The 17278-nt window shown below is 48.2% G+C and overlaps 1 protein-coding gene across 1 annotated transcript in view; it reads right to left on the bottom strand.

Annotated features, from left to right (window-relative positions):
* The window catches only part of LOC144151461 (RYamide receptor-like), a 920756-nt gene that overhangs the window by 259985 nt on the left and 643493 nt on the right, over positions 1 to 17278 (bottom strand). Inside the window, exon 4 of the mRNA XM_077682514.1 lies at positions 8556 to 8655. The gene's annotated coding sequence lies outside the window, so the exon portion shown is untranslated. The remainder of the gene's footprint in view (positions 1 to 8555; positions 8656 to 17278) is intronic.

Consider the following 17278-nt stretch of genomic DNA (forward strand, 5'->3'; position numbering starts at 1 on the left):
CTGTCCAAGGTTACCTGGGCACTAAGCAATGTTGACGTGTTTGAACCGAGCCACCAGTGACCAGTTGTAGTACCTTGGACAAATTTTGTGTATATATATTGTTCATCTCCGGGCTCGTTATTACGGAAGACACTGTTTGGACCGAGCGCCCGAAGACAGCCCGCGTCATGGTAACGTGACTGACGAGCTGCTCCTCCGTTCAGATGAGAGGAAAACTTGACACTATTTAATCCGTGACGAGATGAAGAGTATAACGGCGTTACGGACAACAGGGTTCCAACAAAAGTTCCAACATGAGTGTTCAAATGCGGCGGAGTAACACCTCTCGCATTCGTCCGAAATTTAACGACCACGATTCAGGCAACTGCGCAATTTTTACGGGAGCCAAGCGAACAGCCGAAAGTTTGAAGACGCACAATGGGACTGGCGTACAAAGAGCGCGAAATTCCCCCGTCTGTGCGCTCGCGCTCGTGCGCAGGAAGGTATTTCGGGCCCACCGTCGCCTCCGTAGGCTACTGCATTACCGCTGCTCCGCCAGAGCTGGAGAACGATTTGAGTCGCGGATAGATAGATAGATAGAAACTTTATTGTTCATGGGAAGGTTAGGGCGGAGAACGATTTGAGTCGCGGAAAACGGTCGATCGCGTTGCGCGCCAATGCAATGCTAGCAGCTCGTAAATAAAGCGCATCACAGCTGATTTGTAACGGCTTCTCTGTAGGGGGTGGATATCACAATGCGTAAAAATCACCGACCATTGCAGGGAGGGATGCTCGTGCCGAAATATCTCTTTGGACGTCCACCTCAGGCCTTGGTTGGTCGGCAATGTGCTGGTTTTGGACGCCACTCTGTTCTGGGTACCATTCTGTTGGTTCTCTCCGGTCAATTACTGGACGAAGCTTCATGAACAGCCTTATGTCTGGTCAGGCAAGAGAAAGTCAGAAGACCAGAAAAAACACAGCCATAACGTTGGCAAGTACACAGACAAATCCACACTGGAGCTCTGCCAGGCCTTCAGGTACGACGAAAATGCGAATATCTTACTAGTAACCCAGCAGTACTTAAAGCGACCAACTTGAGCTTCTGACAGTTCAGAAAAGTAACTGTCAGGCATCTGTCTCAAGAAATGACCACCACCAAAAGAAAATTAAAGGGACCCTGCAGCACTTTTTTTAAGATTTTTCTAAGTCTTAAATGCTTGCAGAACGTACTCAACCAACACATCCAGTACTTAAATTAGGGGTTTGCAAAGCACCTCATCCAAAAGTTACTGCTCTATGCCCAGCAGCTAACATAGAAACTTGCTCAAAATATTTTACTCTCTTCCCCAGTCTTGGCGTTCTTCGACCGCTAGAATTATGTCATTACAGCGACGTAGGTGCTACTGGCCGGCTTTCCTTCAGTTGCAGTAATGAGCGCATTGAATAGCCACTTTAAAAAGAATTTCACACAAGCAAAGCATAAACGGAAGGCGTATCTGCTGCGACGAACAAATCATGCCGTGCCGCTCCATGCTGGCGATAATTATAGCTTTCGCAGTGCTTCCAGACGCGAAGGAAACTGCAAAAGCTTTTATCGGGAGTGCTGCCGAGTCCCTTTAATCTAAAAGCGCGAAACCTAAGGACGAAAAAATAAATCAAACAGAAAAGTCGTGTCAAAAGGCTGCTCCTTGCATCAAGATCCCCGATTTAAGTCGTTGTCGTTGCCAAGAGTTTCCATTTTTGTAGGGCTCCTTCCGGCCGCCTGTTCTTTGTAGGCTGTTGTTATCGCGTGAGAGGACAGTGACAAACGTTGACAAACGTTGCGCTCGCGTGAGGAAATGTGCTGGATTGTACACCGTTCAGGCGGCAAGCTCGCACTCATCCTGGGAGTTGCAGTGCGCCTCTCGGCGTAACGTCAGCCTGCGAAATTTTTTCTTGGTGTGCCCACACTCAAACGCACATTACGAATTCGCATGAAATTCTCTACGTGACGGCGACATCCTGGCCGGTAATATCTTTGCAATTGGCGGTATTTCGTTTTCCGGATGCCTATGGGCCCCGACCTCGAGTTCCCGTTCGCTAGACGCAACAAATAATAAGCATAAGCTTGGAGCAGAATCAATTGGCTGCACTTAACTAATCTTAGTCCCAATACTTGCGATAAAGTATATCCTGCCTCTTCTCAAACGTCGCCTTTTTTGCAACACCTTCAGCCACATTGAACTGTAAATCCTGAAGTACGCAATCGTAGAGCACTACTGCCTTGTAGTAATCGCTGCAAGCTGTCGTATGTTGGCTCAATCAGAAGTTTTTCCGAAAAATCTATCAACTCATCTGATTACTTCCGCCAAACGTCCGTTACCTGAGCTAGCGGTGATACGGAGTCGACGCATTCTGACGCGACGTCGTCATTACGGGCCCAGCGCGTCCTTGTTTTGCGAACTCCCCGCGATTCCGACGGCAGCCTTTGCCACTACATCTCGAACATTAATGCTCAACTGAACGACCTCTGCTGAAGGACATCCAGCTCGTCGGACTTGTGCTTCCATTCGTATACGTGAGCCTTCAGAGACGCAGACTCGACGCGCTCCGAAGGTACGCTGTTTTCTAGCGAACCCCAACTTTTCACCGTGCGAACCGGCCGTGCCATCAGCGCAAGCGTCCGCTGCGAGCTCACGAGCATCACAACTTGGGAGCACTGCAACTATCCTTACCTCGCAAACGAGGCCCCTCCCGCGCAACAGCTGATGTGACCTTTTCGATAACAAATACTGATATTCTGGTGGTAAGCGGAGAAACAGCTGCCTGAGTGTCCAGTACACCAAATAAAGCGTCGATGTTAATCTGTACAATCGCTAGGCAGAAGGGTGAACAATATCCACGGTCGCCGCCGAACTGCGCAGCACTCGCCACAGTTCGCCGTTAACTACGTGATCGCGGACATAACCGAAATAACTGCATGCGTTCGTCACTCTTTCTTATCAAGTTTCAAGCAAGCTTCAAGTTTTTTTGCGGCTCGTGGCGGCATTACCAGTTTGGCCGTGGATGAAGCAGGCAGGCGCCTTTCGTGCCTGCAACGACTTTTTGCGGCGCTGGGCTACTGCTTCGACCTTTTCTCTATCTCTGTCAGCGGCACTGTCCAGCGTTTCACTGTAACGTGTGCTGCCATTTTTCTCAAAATCTTTGCCATTCTGCCAAACACCTGAAATCTGTCTGCACGTCTTTCCCTCTATCGCACGCCATGCGATGAACTCGTCAGCGATTTGAGCTGCTTTGGCTACAGTATTTTCATTTGATCTGTCCCACACCCAGTGTCTCGCGTTTTCAGGTGAATCACTTAACCACCAGTCCAAAACACGAAATCACCTTTTAGTGATCAACGAAATTATTTGCTTCCTTCAGCAATCCTCCATGCAAGCCGCTAACTTGTAATTAAATTCGGAATACGACAAACTTTGTTTTCTCGGCTTCACGGAAACTTTAGCAAAGGCCTCGGCTGACAGCGGGGACAATTACTCAGAACACTCGATTTAACCCTCTCGTAGCCCTCCCTCTCCTTTTTTGGCAGGCTGGCCTGCCAAGAAAGGTCACTTCCTCCAAGAAAGGTCAATTCCTCTGACACCTGACCTCGCAAAAGAGTAAGCAAGCGCGTAAGCAAGCGCGGCGGCCACGTCTTGCAGGAAAATTGGCCCTTCTCGCGTGTTCGCTCAAAATTGACGAGAAGAAGGCAGGTGTCATCCCGTATCTTGCGGAGTCACATAAGATCGGATGTCTTGAAAGAAAGCATCTCCGCCGCCCCAGACGTCAACCTGAACTTGAGTGCGATAAATTTGGAACTCCAGTCGTTTCAGCTCGATTTCCTGTTCTCGCTTTTTTTCCTCCTACCGCAGGCTTTTCCGCTCAAGTTGGATTTCCGGTACCCACTTTTCCTGCTGCAAGGGTATTTTCTTTTCACGATACAACCTAAACACCAAGGCACCGAGTATCATCCTGGAGGTTGGGGGTGGGTGTGGACGCCAATACAACGACCGACGCGGTAGCAGGGACAAGCTCCTACGAAAATATTTCGGGCCATGCAGCTTAAACGCGTGTTGGCTAACTTGTCTATGAGGTTGTCCGCGGTGGTGATCTCTGTGTCTATAAGTGTGCGGCTCCAATTAAACAGGAAACTTGAAACGTTGCGATGACGTACCCGGCGGGAGGTCATCTGCGTGGCTCACCTCCGGCCGTAATGCGCTAGATAATACACTTCCTTAGGTTTTGTCAGCTATTTAGTTTAAGCATTGGACCCGTAGCGGTGGCTCAGCGGCTAAAGCGTTGTGCAGCTGAGCTCAAGGATGCAGGTTTCATCCCGGCCGCGGCGGCTGTTTTACAAACGCCGCCTGTATAAACATTGCCTAACGCGTTAGCGAAAAATGGCCAAACAGCCACTCTCCTGTTGCTCTCTCCTACCCTTCCCCGCTCCGTAGCCTTCCAGCGTGCTTTCGTGTCCGCCAGCCAGCGCCGCTTCTCGGAAACTATGCAAAGTAGTGGAAAGTTGGTTTAGCGTTCCCGAGGCGATGGTCCTACGCCTTGTTTTTCACCATGCCTGTCTGTCTTGGTCTGTCACTGATAAAACTTCCTTTGTCACGAAGCAAAACCCCTTGCGCTGCCGCAGGCTGATGCCGGCTTTGCGCGCTTGTCTACTCGGATCACAGGCCCTGAAATTTTCTGAGTGGGGCATCCCACCTCTATCCCCTGCGCATTTAGGTATTGTTTTGACCCCGCTGTCCGCACTCCGCATCGGTACGCACTACTAAAATTGAGGACTGTACTGTAGAAGCGCCCGGACAGCGTGGCGGGGTCCCAGCTGCTTATCCTTTTGTTTCCTATAATTTTCTGAAGTTTACAAGCACGTGATATTATTGGAAAGTAATCGTAGAAGTGAGCGCCTGAACAAAAAACGTGCACGCAATTTTTTCTTCTCTAAGTACTCCAGAAAGAAAAATATCAGTAAAATAATGGCTGCCCCATCCGAAAATATCGTTTATCGGTTAGCTATATGTCTACCCGACAATCAGTATGTTCTTACACTATTTCAGTACGCCTCCGTCTTTATCTTTGGAAAAATGCAGCAAGTATGAAGCGAGCGACACGTTGAACGAGATCCCCAGTGCGCCACAGAACTAGCGCCCCGTCGCGGCTAAGATGTAAGCGAAACAGCCTTTGAAGCCCAACAGGCAAGCTGACAGACACACGTCGTAGAAGTGGGTGCAGCGTTCGCGACTCGCGAGCAGTGACGTAAGTCGAGATGTCCGCCGGCACGCGCCACATAGCGGATCAGTGCCTGAACTAAGCGTCCCTACCCTTCCCATTGAAAAGCGCACGACGCGTCAGGCAATGTTAATACAGGCGGCGTTGGTTTTACTGATAGAGGCGAAAAATTAAAACGCCCCTGAGTGGAGATTTAGGCGCATGTAGAAGATACCCGTGTGGTCGAAATTTATACGGAACTCTCCGTTACTTTTGGCCTCAATGCCGAAATGTATCTTCGGCGTGTAAAGATCCTAAAATCAGAATGTTGAGTTTTAGCATCGGCCCGATGCATTTTTCGAGGCCTGGTAATCCTGCGAAGCGTGCCGTGTTTATGTTTTGTTTTTTGTTTTTGTCTCCAGCGCGTAGCCGCACTCGTCTATCCTGTCCTGAACACAAGGTGGAGGTACCGCTTATTCCATCTCGGGTCCAGCAGCGCGCAGCTATCTTGTTTTGACATGGACAGAGACATCTCTCTCTCCAGAAAGTATGTCGAAATACACTCGTCACTCACATAAATTGCTCTGGTTTGATTGACAATGTTCACTGGAAGATACACGCAGGCCAAATGCCGCACATTTCGATTCACTCACTTTCAACTGTGCAGGTCACCCTGCTGGACTGTTTGTTTGTCGTTTGATTTTATGTTTATTGCTCAGCCTAAGTTCGCTCCAGTAGACTTCATTTAGTACGTGAACCCTGCGTCGTTCCTGAGTACGGGATGCGATGGTGGAGTGTTGCTACAGGCTGGCATGAACTGTGGACGCAAAAAAACAGGAGGGCGAAGTTCGCGTCCGCTCGTGACATGCGTACCATCCAGCGCGTGGGCACAGGCGGTCCTTGGAGGAATTGACCTAAGCCGGCCTTCAAGGGACCGCTACGCTACTGGAGGCGTCACGTACACGTGCAGAGCGATGACCCGCCAAGGTCCCCGTGTTCCCTAATGAGCTCGCCCTTAGCCTCCCTCTGGGTTATCTGGGAGAGGGCGTAAGAAGCTAAGCGACAGAGCGCGAACGGCCCTCAGTGCTCCGCTCGTCACCAATCGGCCCGGCCTAACGAGAAAAATGCTGTAGGAGCGATCCGCCAACATGCTCTCCACATCCCAACCCGAAACGGGAACGAGGGGATCATCGGCTCTCAGATCTTCTAACCTGCGTTCGTCAGCGAGCCCAAAGCTGCACCCTGAGGTCGCCGAAACGGTGTTGGAAAAGGCGGTGCGCGTACGCCCCGCACTCCTGCACAGGACCGAAGGTTTCTGTCTCAGTGTTTCAGCCCCTCTGCCCCAACCGCCCACCTGAACCGCTCTTACCGAGTGTCGACCCACACCATTTCAACGAATGAGCGCATCGGCACCAGCGAAAATTGATTGTTAAACAAATTGTTCATCAGGGACTGCATGTGCGGCGTCTTTTCCCTTCAAATCTGTGTGGACCCACCCAAGTGGTAGTGTGACTCCATTTTCGTTTTGTGCGCCCCATATGTCACTATGTTTATATAAATATATATAAATTTACATGTATCATCACTTCGAAAAACAAAATTTTTAGGAACTTTTCGTCCTTTGACAAGAGGGAAAGCAGTAACCGTGAAACAGATTTCGTGATCTCTATACATTGCACACAATATACGACAGGCAAGACTGCCGTTGCAGAACACGTCCTTTCTTTTCCTCACCATCTTAACACTTCCAGTCAAAAAAAAAAAGAAAAACGCTGGGGAGGGAGAAGCAGGTTGCTGTTTGGGCTGTTGTCCCGGAGAAGCAGCGGCGGCACACTTTCCTAGCCAACTTGTTTCTTCCTAGACCGGAAGAAACGTTAGCTCTCACTTTGGAGTTCCTAGAAAGGGGGAGGAAAAAATTACTGGAGGCACTTAACTCTGCTCACGTTCTTCGAATGCGAAGCCTTCTCGCAATGGGGATTGGGGATTACATTAATCAGCCGTGAGGCCCTGACGGAAGCTGTAATCTTAACTGGCCAATCCTCCAGAGTGGAGACGTGGGAGTTGTGGGTTATACGTTGACGCAGCAGCAAAAACGCAATATGCGAATTTGCCGTGAACTACTGGCAGCAGATGTCCCCGTCATTGGCTCATCATTTTGAGCGGATATGTGAACAGTCCAGATACCATACGGAACTCCGCACACTTGGAAGATACGAACCTGTTTTATGATAGCTTCATGGAACCTGCATGACACACATGTGATGCAGCAGTGAAATATCGTGAGGGAAAGTCACAATGCTTTCGCATTCAAAGCACGTAAGCAGACCTAACGGTACCTCGAAAGCCGTGTTCCATTTGTCGTAGCCGCTGAGTACTGGATAAGCCACTTGCCTCTCCCCACGCATCCGTGGGTTATATTTCCCTTCCTTCCAGGGGCGGTTTTCATCATCGTTGGCCAACCCCCATGAGTGGGTACGGGACCAGCCAGAAGACAACTTGGATCCGCAATGAGAAGCTAAGAATCTCTTTGGTACAGCTTGTAGATCCAGCATGACAACACGCGGAATAGCAGTAAAGAATGGACAGGGGAAGCCGTATTCAAACATGGTGGCAGACTTAGGTGTACCTCAGAAGTCGCGTTTCGTGTGGAGTAAGTACAGAGGAGGGGTTAAGTGACTTGATCACTCTCACCGCGTATCTCTGGGGTCGATGTATTGCGTGGAATCATCATGGGTTAGATAAAAAAAGCCTCGTCGCTAGATTATCCTTCACAACAAATCCTTCACAGCTCAGATTGGAGTGTTACGTACGTAAGGACGAGAACAAGATACAGATAATGCATACCAGGCATTTTTTCCAGCAATAAGAATAATCAAGCCTAGCTGAAGGCCTTAGTTCTGTAACAATCACGAACTCAGGTGATGTAGGGCAAGTTTTGATCAGAATTTCGGCACCCATAGGCCAAGGCGAAAAGTCCACAAAAGTACGGGCCCTAGCAACATCCCAGAGAACGGAGAGTCTACAAGACTTAGAGTGGAGCCCCCTGTCAGGAAACGCAAGGTGCACGACGAGGTATGCAGAGGACGCCTTCGCCGGGAAGGTGCAGGGAGCTACCGGAGGCGCATTTGACCGGAGGACACGGTCTCAGTTACTGTCGCGGTGCCTACGAACGTGCTCCGCAGTCTGGGCTGTACACAGGTTATAGAACCCTGCTCCGGATTCCTTTTTCCCAAATTTTCCCATTTTTAATTATAAGCCAAAGCGACACTATTACTCCAAGGAACAGGTATTCGTCGTCTTTTCAATATGCTGGCGTAGAGGCTGTGAAATTGCTTCCACCTTACCTTAACGTACGTGAGCGAACGATTCCAGCAGATGAAAGCAGGGTCTCGAGTAGCCAGAGTGCCTTGAGTAGTAGTGGTCTCGTCGGAGGTGGTGCATTTTCTGTGAGGTATAGACAACAACAAAAAAGCTGCCGTTGAAGTTTGAATCCTCAGAATGCAAAGAAAAGCGTCGCATTGTGAACAGACTGCTGTCGCCATTACTTAAGCGCACATGTGAATGAGTTACAATTTTACGTAAAGAATCCAATATAAAGGCATTACGATAGGGTACGCTGCTAAACTAATGTTGTTCCTTTAACTGGCAGGGACGCACATGAGGTGTTTTTTTTTAGTAATGAGCAAGATCCAGAAACCGGAACTATATAGAAAAAAACTGCAGCGACAAAAAAAAAACTTGGCAACTTTTCTCTAAAAAAGGATGGCAAGGAAATAGTTGAGATAACGCCCTGAAAACATGTATGGATATCGCAAGTTGTATCCAAAATGAGCCTGATCCTGCTGTTTCACGGATAAAAATGAGCCAAATCAACTTTCCCAATGAGAGTTTGCTCTTGGCTTGACTGTTCAGACTGTTTCAGGGGGTTTTGGAAGTTTCTCCGCTTTTCGGAGCTGGCTTATTCTGAATTCATACGACAATTAGGAGATTGGTGAAAGATACCCCAGATGTCAACGACGAAGTGAACAGAAGACGAAGTGAACGAAATAAAACTGAGACCGAAATGAAATGAAACAATGATTTCATTTCGTCTCATCCGTCCCTAAGAAACAATTCTGGTTATATTTGTTTTTTTCTCTCCAATATTTATTACATCAGTACTCAACTAAATAGCTGCCGCTTACAAGCCCTGGCAAATCCTCCCCCCCCCCCCCCCCCCCCCCCTCTGAGAGTACGAACCCCTTCATTGAAGTGAAGAAGAAGATATGAGCAGCCTTCTCGTGAAGCGTTTTGGAAATTCATGGCAAAGAAATGAAAAGCGTGCTTACTTCACGAGTGCCTTCAGCCGTGCCCAAGAAAATTATCCTAGGGAAGAGTTCGAAGAGATCTGCTAATGGTGCCGAGAGGACTCACCTGCTCTAAATGCCTATTTCTACTGTTCTTGACGCCCTGTTGCATATTTTTAATGCCTTCTCCACCACAACTCAATCGCACCATGCTTGAAAGTCAATTTAAATAAAGTTTTCGTACGAATGTCGCGTCAACTTGAGTGTTTCAATTCAATGCGAGCCAAATCCAAACTCAGCACCTCAATATTGCTCAAATGTACGGCATGATTTTTAATTGCTTGTGGCCGTGAACTTCGCCAAGCTGAGATATAAAATACATCATATAATAGCTTTGACAGCGTTGCATTTAGGTCCGGTAACAAACTTCCGCTTGTTTCTCAAGTTCGCGTTAGGTGGATCTGGCTCATATCACAAAAAAAAAAAAAAACGCCTCACATGTCCCTTTAGCAAACTCCACTTCTCCCGCCACATTGATATCATGCGAACTTAGACATAAAAGATATGAAATGAACGTTGGTTGTGAGGGCTGATCAAAATAAGAAAAGTTTGAATTGTGCCAAACATACCCAGCTTGCTACACAGCTTACTACACAGCTTACTAAAATACACAAGATACACAGATAAACATGCGCAGCTTACTATCGCGCAAACTACACTGCAAGGCAATCCGGTGTTTCAGCTTCAGCGCGATGCACTCGATTGACCACTTTACGCCGCGAAAAAAGCAAATTCCATGGGTGAAGAAAAAGTTAGGAGGTGGGGCCACTTCAGAAGTGTGAAGCCTAGCCATGAAAAGTAAAACCGAAGCCGGCAAAAACGTCACTATACGCCGCGACCATGCCATTCGACGGTGTGTGGTAGGATGTATTGGCCTCCGCGCGCTGCTGACACACTGCTACAGATGAATGCACATGCTAGTTTCTGGGACAACGTGCCTTATCCGGAACCGCTTTGACCAGAAATCATTTTTCCACTATCCTCTTTTGCGAACCAGGTAAAATATACCGCATTTGATTGGAAACACTTTATTAAGGCCTTAAAAACGCGCGCGCATATGTTGACCGGGCCTAATCGCACGTACGCCAGCACACCCGCACGTTCGCACGCCCGCCCGCACGAACGCGCGCATAACAGAGAATCGAGGAGACGAATACAGAGAGGTCTGCTAAAAGCTACGTCCTACCAAACAGCCGCATGCATGAAGCTACAAGAAAAAGAAACGGGCCATCTCCACTAACGTGAAACCTGGCAAGGGGCGAGTCATGCAGTGTGCAAGTGTATTCAAAGATTATAAGTCTCTCTCTTGCAACACGGCGCGGGCTGATTAAAAGCCGCAGAAGCGCCGATGTGAGGAGAAATCGCGCGCTTGTTGAGCTGATGGCGCCCTCTCTTCCGTTGGATTTAAGCAATAGGATTTAAGCTGTTGTCATAACCCATCTGCCCCAGGTTGGGGGTAGCGGTAGGGGTCAACGCGAGCGCAGTGCAATGCCAGTGCCTCGCCCTACGGGCTCGGGGGAGGGGGGGTTAGAGAACTTATTTTAACCCAGATATCAGGGCGCAGCGACTGTAGTGATAACATGGCTGCCCTAAGTACAGAAGATTGGTGTTCAACGAGGCCCCGGCAGCAGGTAAGTACAGTCAAACCCGCTTATAGCGAACTGCAATATGCACTGCGATTAGTTCGATATATCCAATAGTTCGATATAGCCGAACCCGCTTATAACGAACTTATTGTTACGAGTTCGCAATCCGCGGGAGCCAGCCCCCTTCCCAACTCCGCCATCCCCGCATGCAGAAACGAACACAGTAAATTAGCCATTACCATACACAAAAAAAAATCCATTTATTGCAAATAATAAAGCTACTTTCCGCCTTAACTGCCTACTTTGCAAAAAAAGCGGTGATTTTTGTTTTCACTTTCGCTTTGGCGGCTTCAACTAGCATAGCATTCACTACACGAAACATTGTTTGCACCAGTTCGAGTCCGGGTCCTCAAAAATCTAAGAAGCATTGGCGGAGCACATCGACTGCCGAAAGCGCTTCATTTTAAGCGTCGGACGGCTTTCACTCGCGACCTCATCGGGAACACTGGCGAGCTCTTCCCACAGTTCACCGATGCTGCTGTCTTGGTCCGGACTTGCGGAATGGGCGTGTTCCATCGTGACTCCCGCGCGTCGGAAACACTCACGGAAAGTGTCGGGCATCACGTCGCTCCCTGCGAGGCGCAATGTCTCAGTCGCGGCTCTTGCTCCGTGGTCGCGGACATTCCACACCTCAATCGCCGCTTCGAGACCATGCATTTCGGCAGCCATTCTAGGCGCGCAGAGTTCGATATATCGGATGTGAACTTCGTTATAAGGAATATTTTTCCCATGTATTTCTGTAACTGAAATATTTTTGTTCGATATATAGCATAATTCGCTCTATCCGGGTTCGTTATAGCCGGGTTTGACTGTATTCCTTTTCTTGCTTCGACCGACCACCCGCCCGGATCAGGCCTAGCGTAGAGAACCGGAGGGTACGTGAGTGTAACACAAATTATAACCCGTCTGCAAACAGCTTCTGCCTGTGCTTGACGATTACTGAAGCGGACAGGGAGCGTTCCACAAATCTTTAAATCGTGTTACTTTATTTTCAACTAGTTTTATCCATTATACTCTTTACTTCTAGAACGCGTTACGTTCTAGCGCGAGGCGTTGGAAAACCAGTGTTCCGGTGTTTTAGTACCGTGACTACAGGAGACGCCGACAGCCCGAGCCCCTAAGGTGCTTCGCCCCGAAAATATCGCGGGTCATGTTCTGGGCCGACTCCGGCGGATTTGGATGAGCAAGCAGCCGAGGGAGTGGTGTCCGGAGGTGGGCTCGCGAAGGTTGGCTGCATGACGTCACGCTGTCTCCTAATTTTTTTTCTTCCTCCATGGCAAATTCGTCGGATGACATCCAGGCGCATACCATTTCATTCATAAGGGAAAATGTTTGTGCATGTTGGCGCATGGTTCACGCAATAAATTCAACCGCTGACGGGACGAAGGACAAAGCAGAATTGCGCTCAGGCACTGCGCTATGCCCACCGCCACGCTTGCATTGCGGGATGCCACAGCGCAGACCGAACTTTCGAGTCATATCGTGTGCTCGACATCACCATTCGCCGAAATTGTATTGTTGGCGGCGTGGATTGGTCAGTCGACCGTGTTGTGGAGAAGCTGAGTCACGGGATTGCCTTAGAGTGTAGAGCGACAAAACGTATTTTGCTTTTGGGTTGGAGAAACGTCGAAATTCATATAAGCAAATTCCCCGGCTGGAAATGAGTCGCGGTTGTTTTGCAAGAACGAACCGGGCTTCTACCAAGTTTTATAGCCGCATGTGAAGCTGCACTAAACCGGAAAGTGGTTACACGCGCTTCATCACGTTCATTTCCCTAACGCCTTGTGATGGTACAGCTCCTTTCCTAGAGTTTTCGCGTCAGCGTGTACAAGCCGAACAAGAAGAAAAAAATCGCGTCATCTCGGACTACATTAGATTACGACTCACTCGAGGCTATTCAGCAATGTTCGCTACTTGGGCCGCCCGACTAAAGCAAGCGACGTCGGGCGCACGCACGGATGCTGTATGTTGTGTTTGTAAATATTTGTTGATGAACCTTCAGTGCATAGTTTGGCTTTATATAAGGACGACTGGCAGTAGTACCTGGTGATGCCCGAGTGGGCCAATGTAACAACGGATATAACACATATTGAGTTAGCCGTAAAGTACGTAATTTGCCTTTAAACGTACATTCGCTGTATTATGTATTGTTTTGAACGAACCCTTCGATTTGTTTGTAGTCATTGGTAAGAGTTACGCATATGAAGAAATACAGGTTTGATATATGGAAGGCAATGAGACATAACTTGGAATTTCCGAAAGAAACTTTTTATCCTTTAGAGTGAAACGTGTGTACCGATAGCCCGCCACCACCAATGGCTTATTCGCGTACGGTGTCCGTAGACAGAAGCCAAATTTCTCGCTGTATCAGACGATGGTATAGTTGCTACCGCCGCGTATTACGGGAACGGACAAAGTACTCGTCGCTTCCTAGGAATTAGTGATCCCGGTCATGCCGAAGCGTTAGCCATAGCAGATGCCATCACGAACTTCACCGGCCGACGGAAACTGCTTATACTGACTGACAGCCAGGATGCGATCCGCCTCTTCTGCCGCAATAAAATAGCCACGCACATTCGCAACATTCTCGAAGTGCATCTAACCTCCCAACCAGAGCTTTCGGTTGAACTCCGCTGGATCCCAGGTCATCAAGGGATACCAAGAAATGTGGCGGCTCACCAACTCGCGCGCGAAACTCTCTTCCGCGAGTCTGAGCCTCCAATTGCGCTGCCGGAGGAATACGACCGCCACACCAGCCGCGTCGAAGAAAGACAAGCCAGGCACCAAAAGTTGGTAGACCTTCGTACCGATCAAGACACATACTGCGTTCCTCCCATCTCTTGGCCGCGATCGAAGACAAGTTGCATCCGCCGAGCTCAAGCAGGTGTCCTACGCACCCCACATATCATGCACTACATAGAAAATAAACCTGGCCACCCTAGCTGCCCACGCTGCGGTCACGGGTACCCTAACAACCAGCACTACATGTGGGGACTGCTTAGAGATTATACAGACAAGAAACATATACACAGACTCCCTTTCCCCTACTCCTGGCACTTTGGCGGATTGGCTTGACCCCCCAGAGGATCCCCAAAAACACCTCACACTCGCTCTCCGCAAGCGGACGAAAAGCGCCGGCCGGTACGCGCCCTCAGTCCGACAATTGACCACCTCCTCATTACGACTGACAGAAGAGGAGCACTGGGAGGCCCTCCTCCAACACATTGAGGCAGTTCTTGGGGGCGACTGGTAACAGCAGCTCCTTCCCCCAGCAACGCAGAAGCCTTTATAGAAGGGCAAATAAAGATGTTTCTCTCTCTCTCTCTCTCTCTCTCTCTCTCTCTCTCTCTCTCTCTCTCTCTCTCTCTCTCTCTCTCTCTTCTCTCTCTCTCTCTCTCTCTCTCTCTCTCTCTCTCTCTCTCTCTCTCTCTCTCTCTCTCTCGCGAGTGCTCTTGGTTCTGAATCTAATTGGCAGTCTTTCACGTTTTCAAGAGTGCAATTAAAAACTAGACCTTTATGAAACTCTTACAGGATAATAGAAATGTAGTGCAGAAATTCGAAAACTCTGGGTCCGACTTTTTGCGCTGGGCGTCGCTATCACATCTTACCCGTGATCACTTCCTTGGAGGAGTAGTTTCAAGAATTCCGCTCACCCTTTTACAGGTCCAGTGGGACAAAATGTTGAAATACGCTTTAAGGCGTATGTAAGGGTAAATTTTTAAACATAAACCAATTGAATATTTAGGGCAATTTACCCCTAACCCTCATTCGTCCTATCAGGGGTTGATAAAGGAAAAACCTTGAAAAACAGCGTTTAGCAATTTGTATAGGTGGCCTAAAAATCATTCCGATACCTGAACGGGCCTGCGATATCATAAGAAATTTGTGAGAAATATTTTAGACCTTTTCACCCTCTAGGCTGGGGAAGGGGGTGGGGCAATTGAAAAAAATCTAGGCGTATTAAGCCGCTACACAAGATTAAGAATGTACCTCTGACATTTCAAGGTTTTAGGACCAGCAATTTAGCTTGACGCTGATATCACCTCTTAAGTCTGGTAACTACGTTACAGGGGTAACTTTAAAAAAAATCTCAATTTTTGCGACGTCTAAGGAAAAAATCATTAAATTTGTTTTTGCTCAATTTTTGCGCGACATTTGTCAGCCAAAACCAGCTCGATAGATCATGGAGGCGAATATATATTGACGAATCTGTAAGAACATCCAATTTATTGCCAGATCTCGTCTCGCCCTATGGTGGTTCGTTAGGGTGAAACCCTGAAATTAGTCTTCTGACACTAGTAAGGGTTACATATATCAGAAACAAAAACCATTTTGATATGCCAGATAATCAAAACTTGTTGAAAACACTTTTTTTTTCATTATTACACTCTTATACTTGTAACTTCTGAAATTTCAGCCTCAGTGAGCTCCTACGCCTTGATGGGAATGCGCTTCCGGAATTTCAAGGTTCTGGGCCAACCAGCTTAAGCGTGGCGTTGATGAATCACTCAGTGAGCCGGACACTTATTTTTTAGGTATAGAAGACAATGCAGGCACAGGAAAGTTACGAGAATATACAGTTGGCAGTGCACTGCAAAGTGCTACCGTCAACTAGTACGTGCCCTATACATGCCGGAACGTTCATCTACGCTTCCCTAAGCTGAAACGAAGCCATCGCGCTGAGACTGCAGGAGTGGGCCCTATAATCCAGTTGGAAACCTGAAATGAGAAAACCACAACTCTGGGTATAACTCAGTGCCAGAGTTACTTCCCCCCTCCAGCCGATCACGAACGACCTGTTTTAGATACGACTTGAGCGCTGTGTACGGTACACTCGGCCGGCCAGAACGCGCACCTCGTTTACATCTTTCTTTCAACGTGATCTTTCCTGTGTGCCAGTCAGTTCGACAGAAGACTAGGACAGCTTCGCCCAGTTACTCTAGTGGCTACCTTACGGAAGCAGCTTTGCGGAGTTGATCTAGTTGCTATCTGGTTCATAGCTTAAGAGACGATGCGACATCTCTATGGCACTGATCTTGTATCATGAATGACGGCGCCGCCCCACAGATGAGGCCAAACTTTGTTCTTCTCGCCATGATGGGCATGAATAAAGTGAATCTGAATAATGGCGCCTTTTTTGCGGCTGAACGTGCTTGAGTGGCTACGTATCGTCGTTGCTGTCTGGTCAGGGGCCTAAAATCTTGTCAACTCCCCCATTGATCAAGCTAAATATGCCCCAGGCCTGACAGGCACGTGCTTATTTTTTCTTGAATGCTCTGACCATGGCGTTTCTTTTTTCCGCCTCCGTTATTCTGCCTTGAGTGAAGGTGAGAGCAGGAGCTAGTTTTTCACTTAAAACCAGCTAAAGGATCTAACCTGCCGGGTGAGGAAAACATGAGGGAGCGGGTTGAGTAAAGACAGCGGGAAAGCGCAGATAAAAGAAAAAATAACTTGCGATTACGATTGATGAGGAGAGGGAACATTTAGAAGGAGAGCACGCGTTGGCGCATATTCATCGAGTGATTAGTGAGAAGTTTAGGACAATAGTGGTAGGGAAACCAGCACCGATAACATCAGCGCCACAGAAGACTGCGGAAAGGGAAATAAGTTTGAGCAACCTTGATTGGAAAAAAGCAAAGCAAAAGGTTTCCCCCCAGACAGCAGTGGGCCCGGACGGAATACCAATGTAACTGATAAACCTGCTTGGACCTAAAAGCAAGGAATCGTTTCTGAGGGCAATAGATAAGGTGATAGAAACCAAACAAATACCAGAGGACTGGTTAGAAAGTAGGATGAGAATTTATTATATAAAGGCAGAGGAGACAAAGCCAGTATTGACATACAGACCACTCACAGTAACGTCAGTGGTGTATAGATTCGTAATGCAGGCGATAAAATCAGAAATTCAAGCATGGATGGAAGAAAATGAAATACTTGGGGAACTGCAGAATGGATTTAGACAAGACAGGCGACTGGATGACAATCTGTTCGTGATAACGCAATGCATTGAAATTGCGAAAGCACAGAATAAACCACTATGGATTACGTTTTTGGACATTAAAGGGGCATATGACA

This window comes from Haemaphysalis longicornis, unplaced genomic scaffold, assembly GCF_048455015.1.
Source record: "Haemaphysalis longicornis isolate Haplotype H1 unplaced genomic scaffold, Haemaphysalis longicornis Haplotype H1 scaffold_1, whole genome shotgun sequence".
In the NCBI taxonomy this organism is placed as follows: domain Eukaryota; kingdom Metazoa; phylum Arthropoda; class Arachnida; order Ixodida; family Ixodidae; genus Haemaphysalis; species Haemaphysalis longicornis.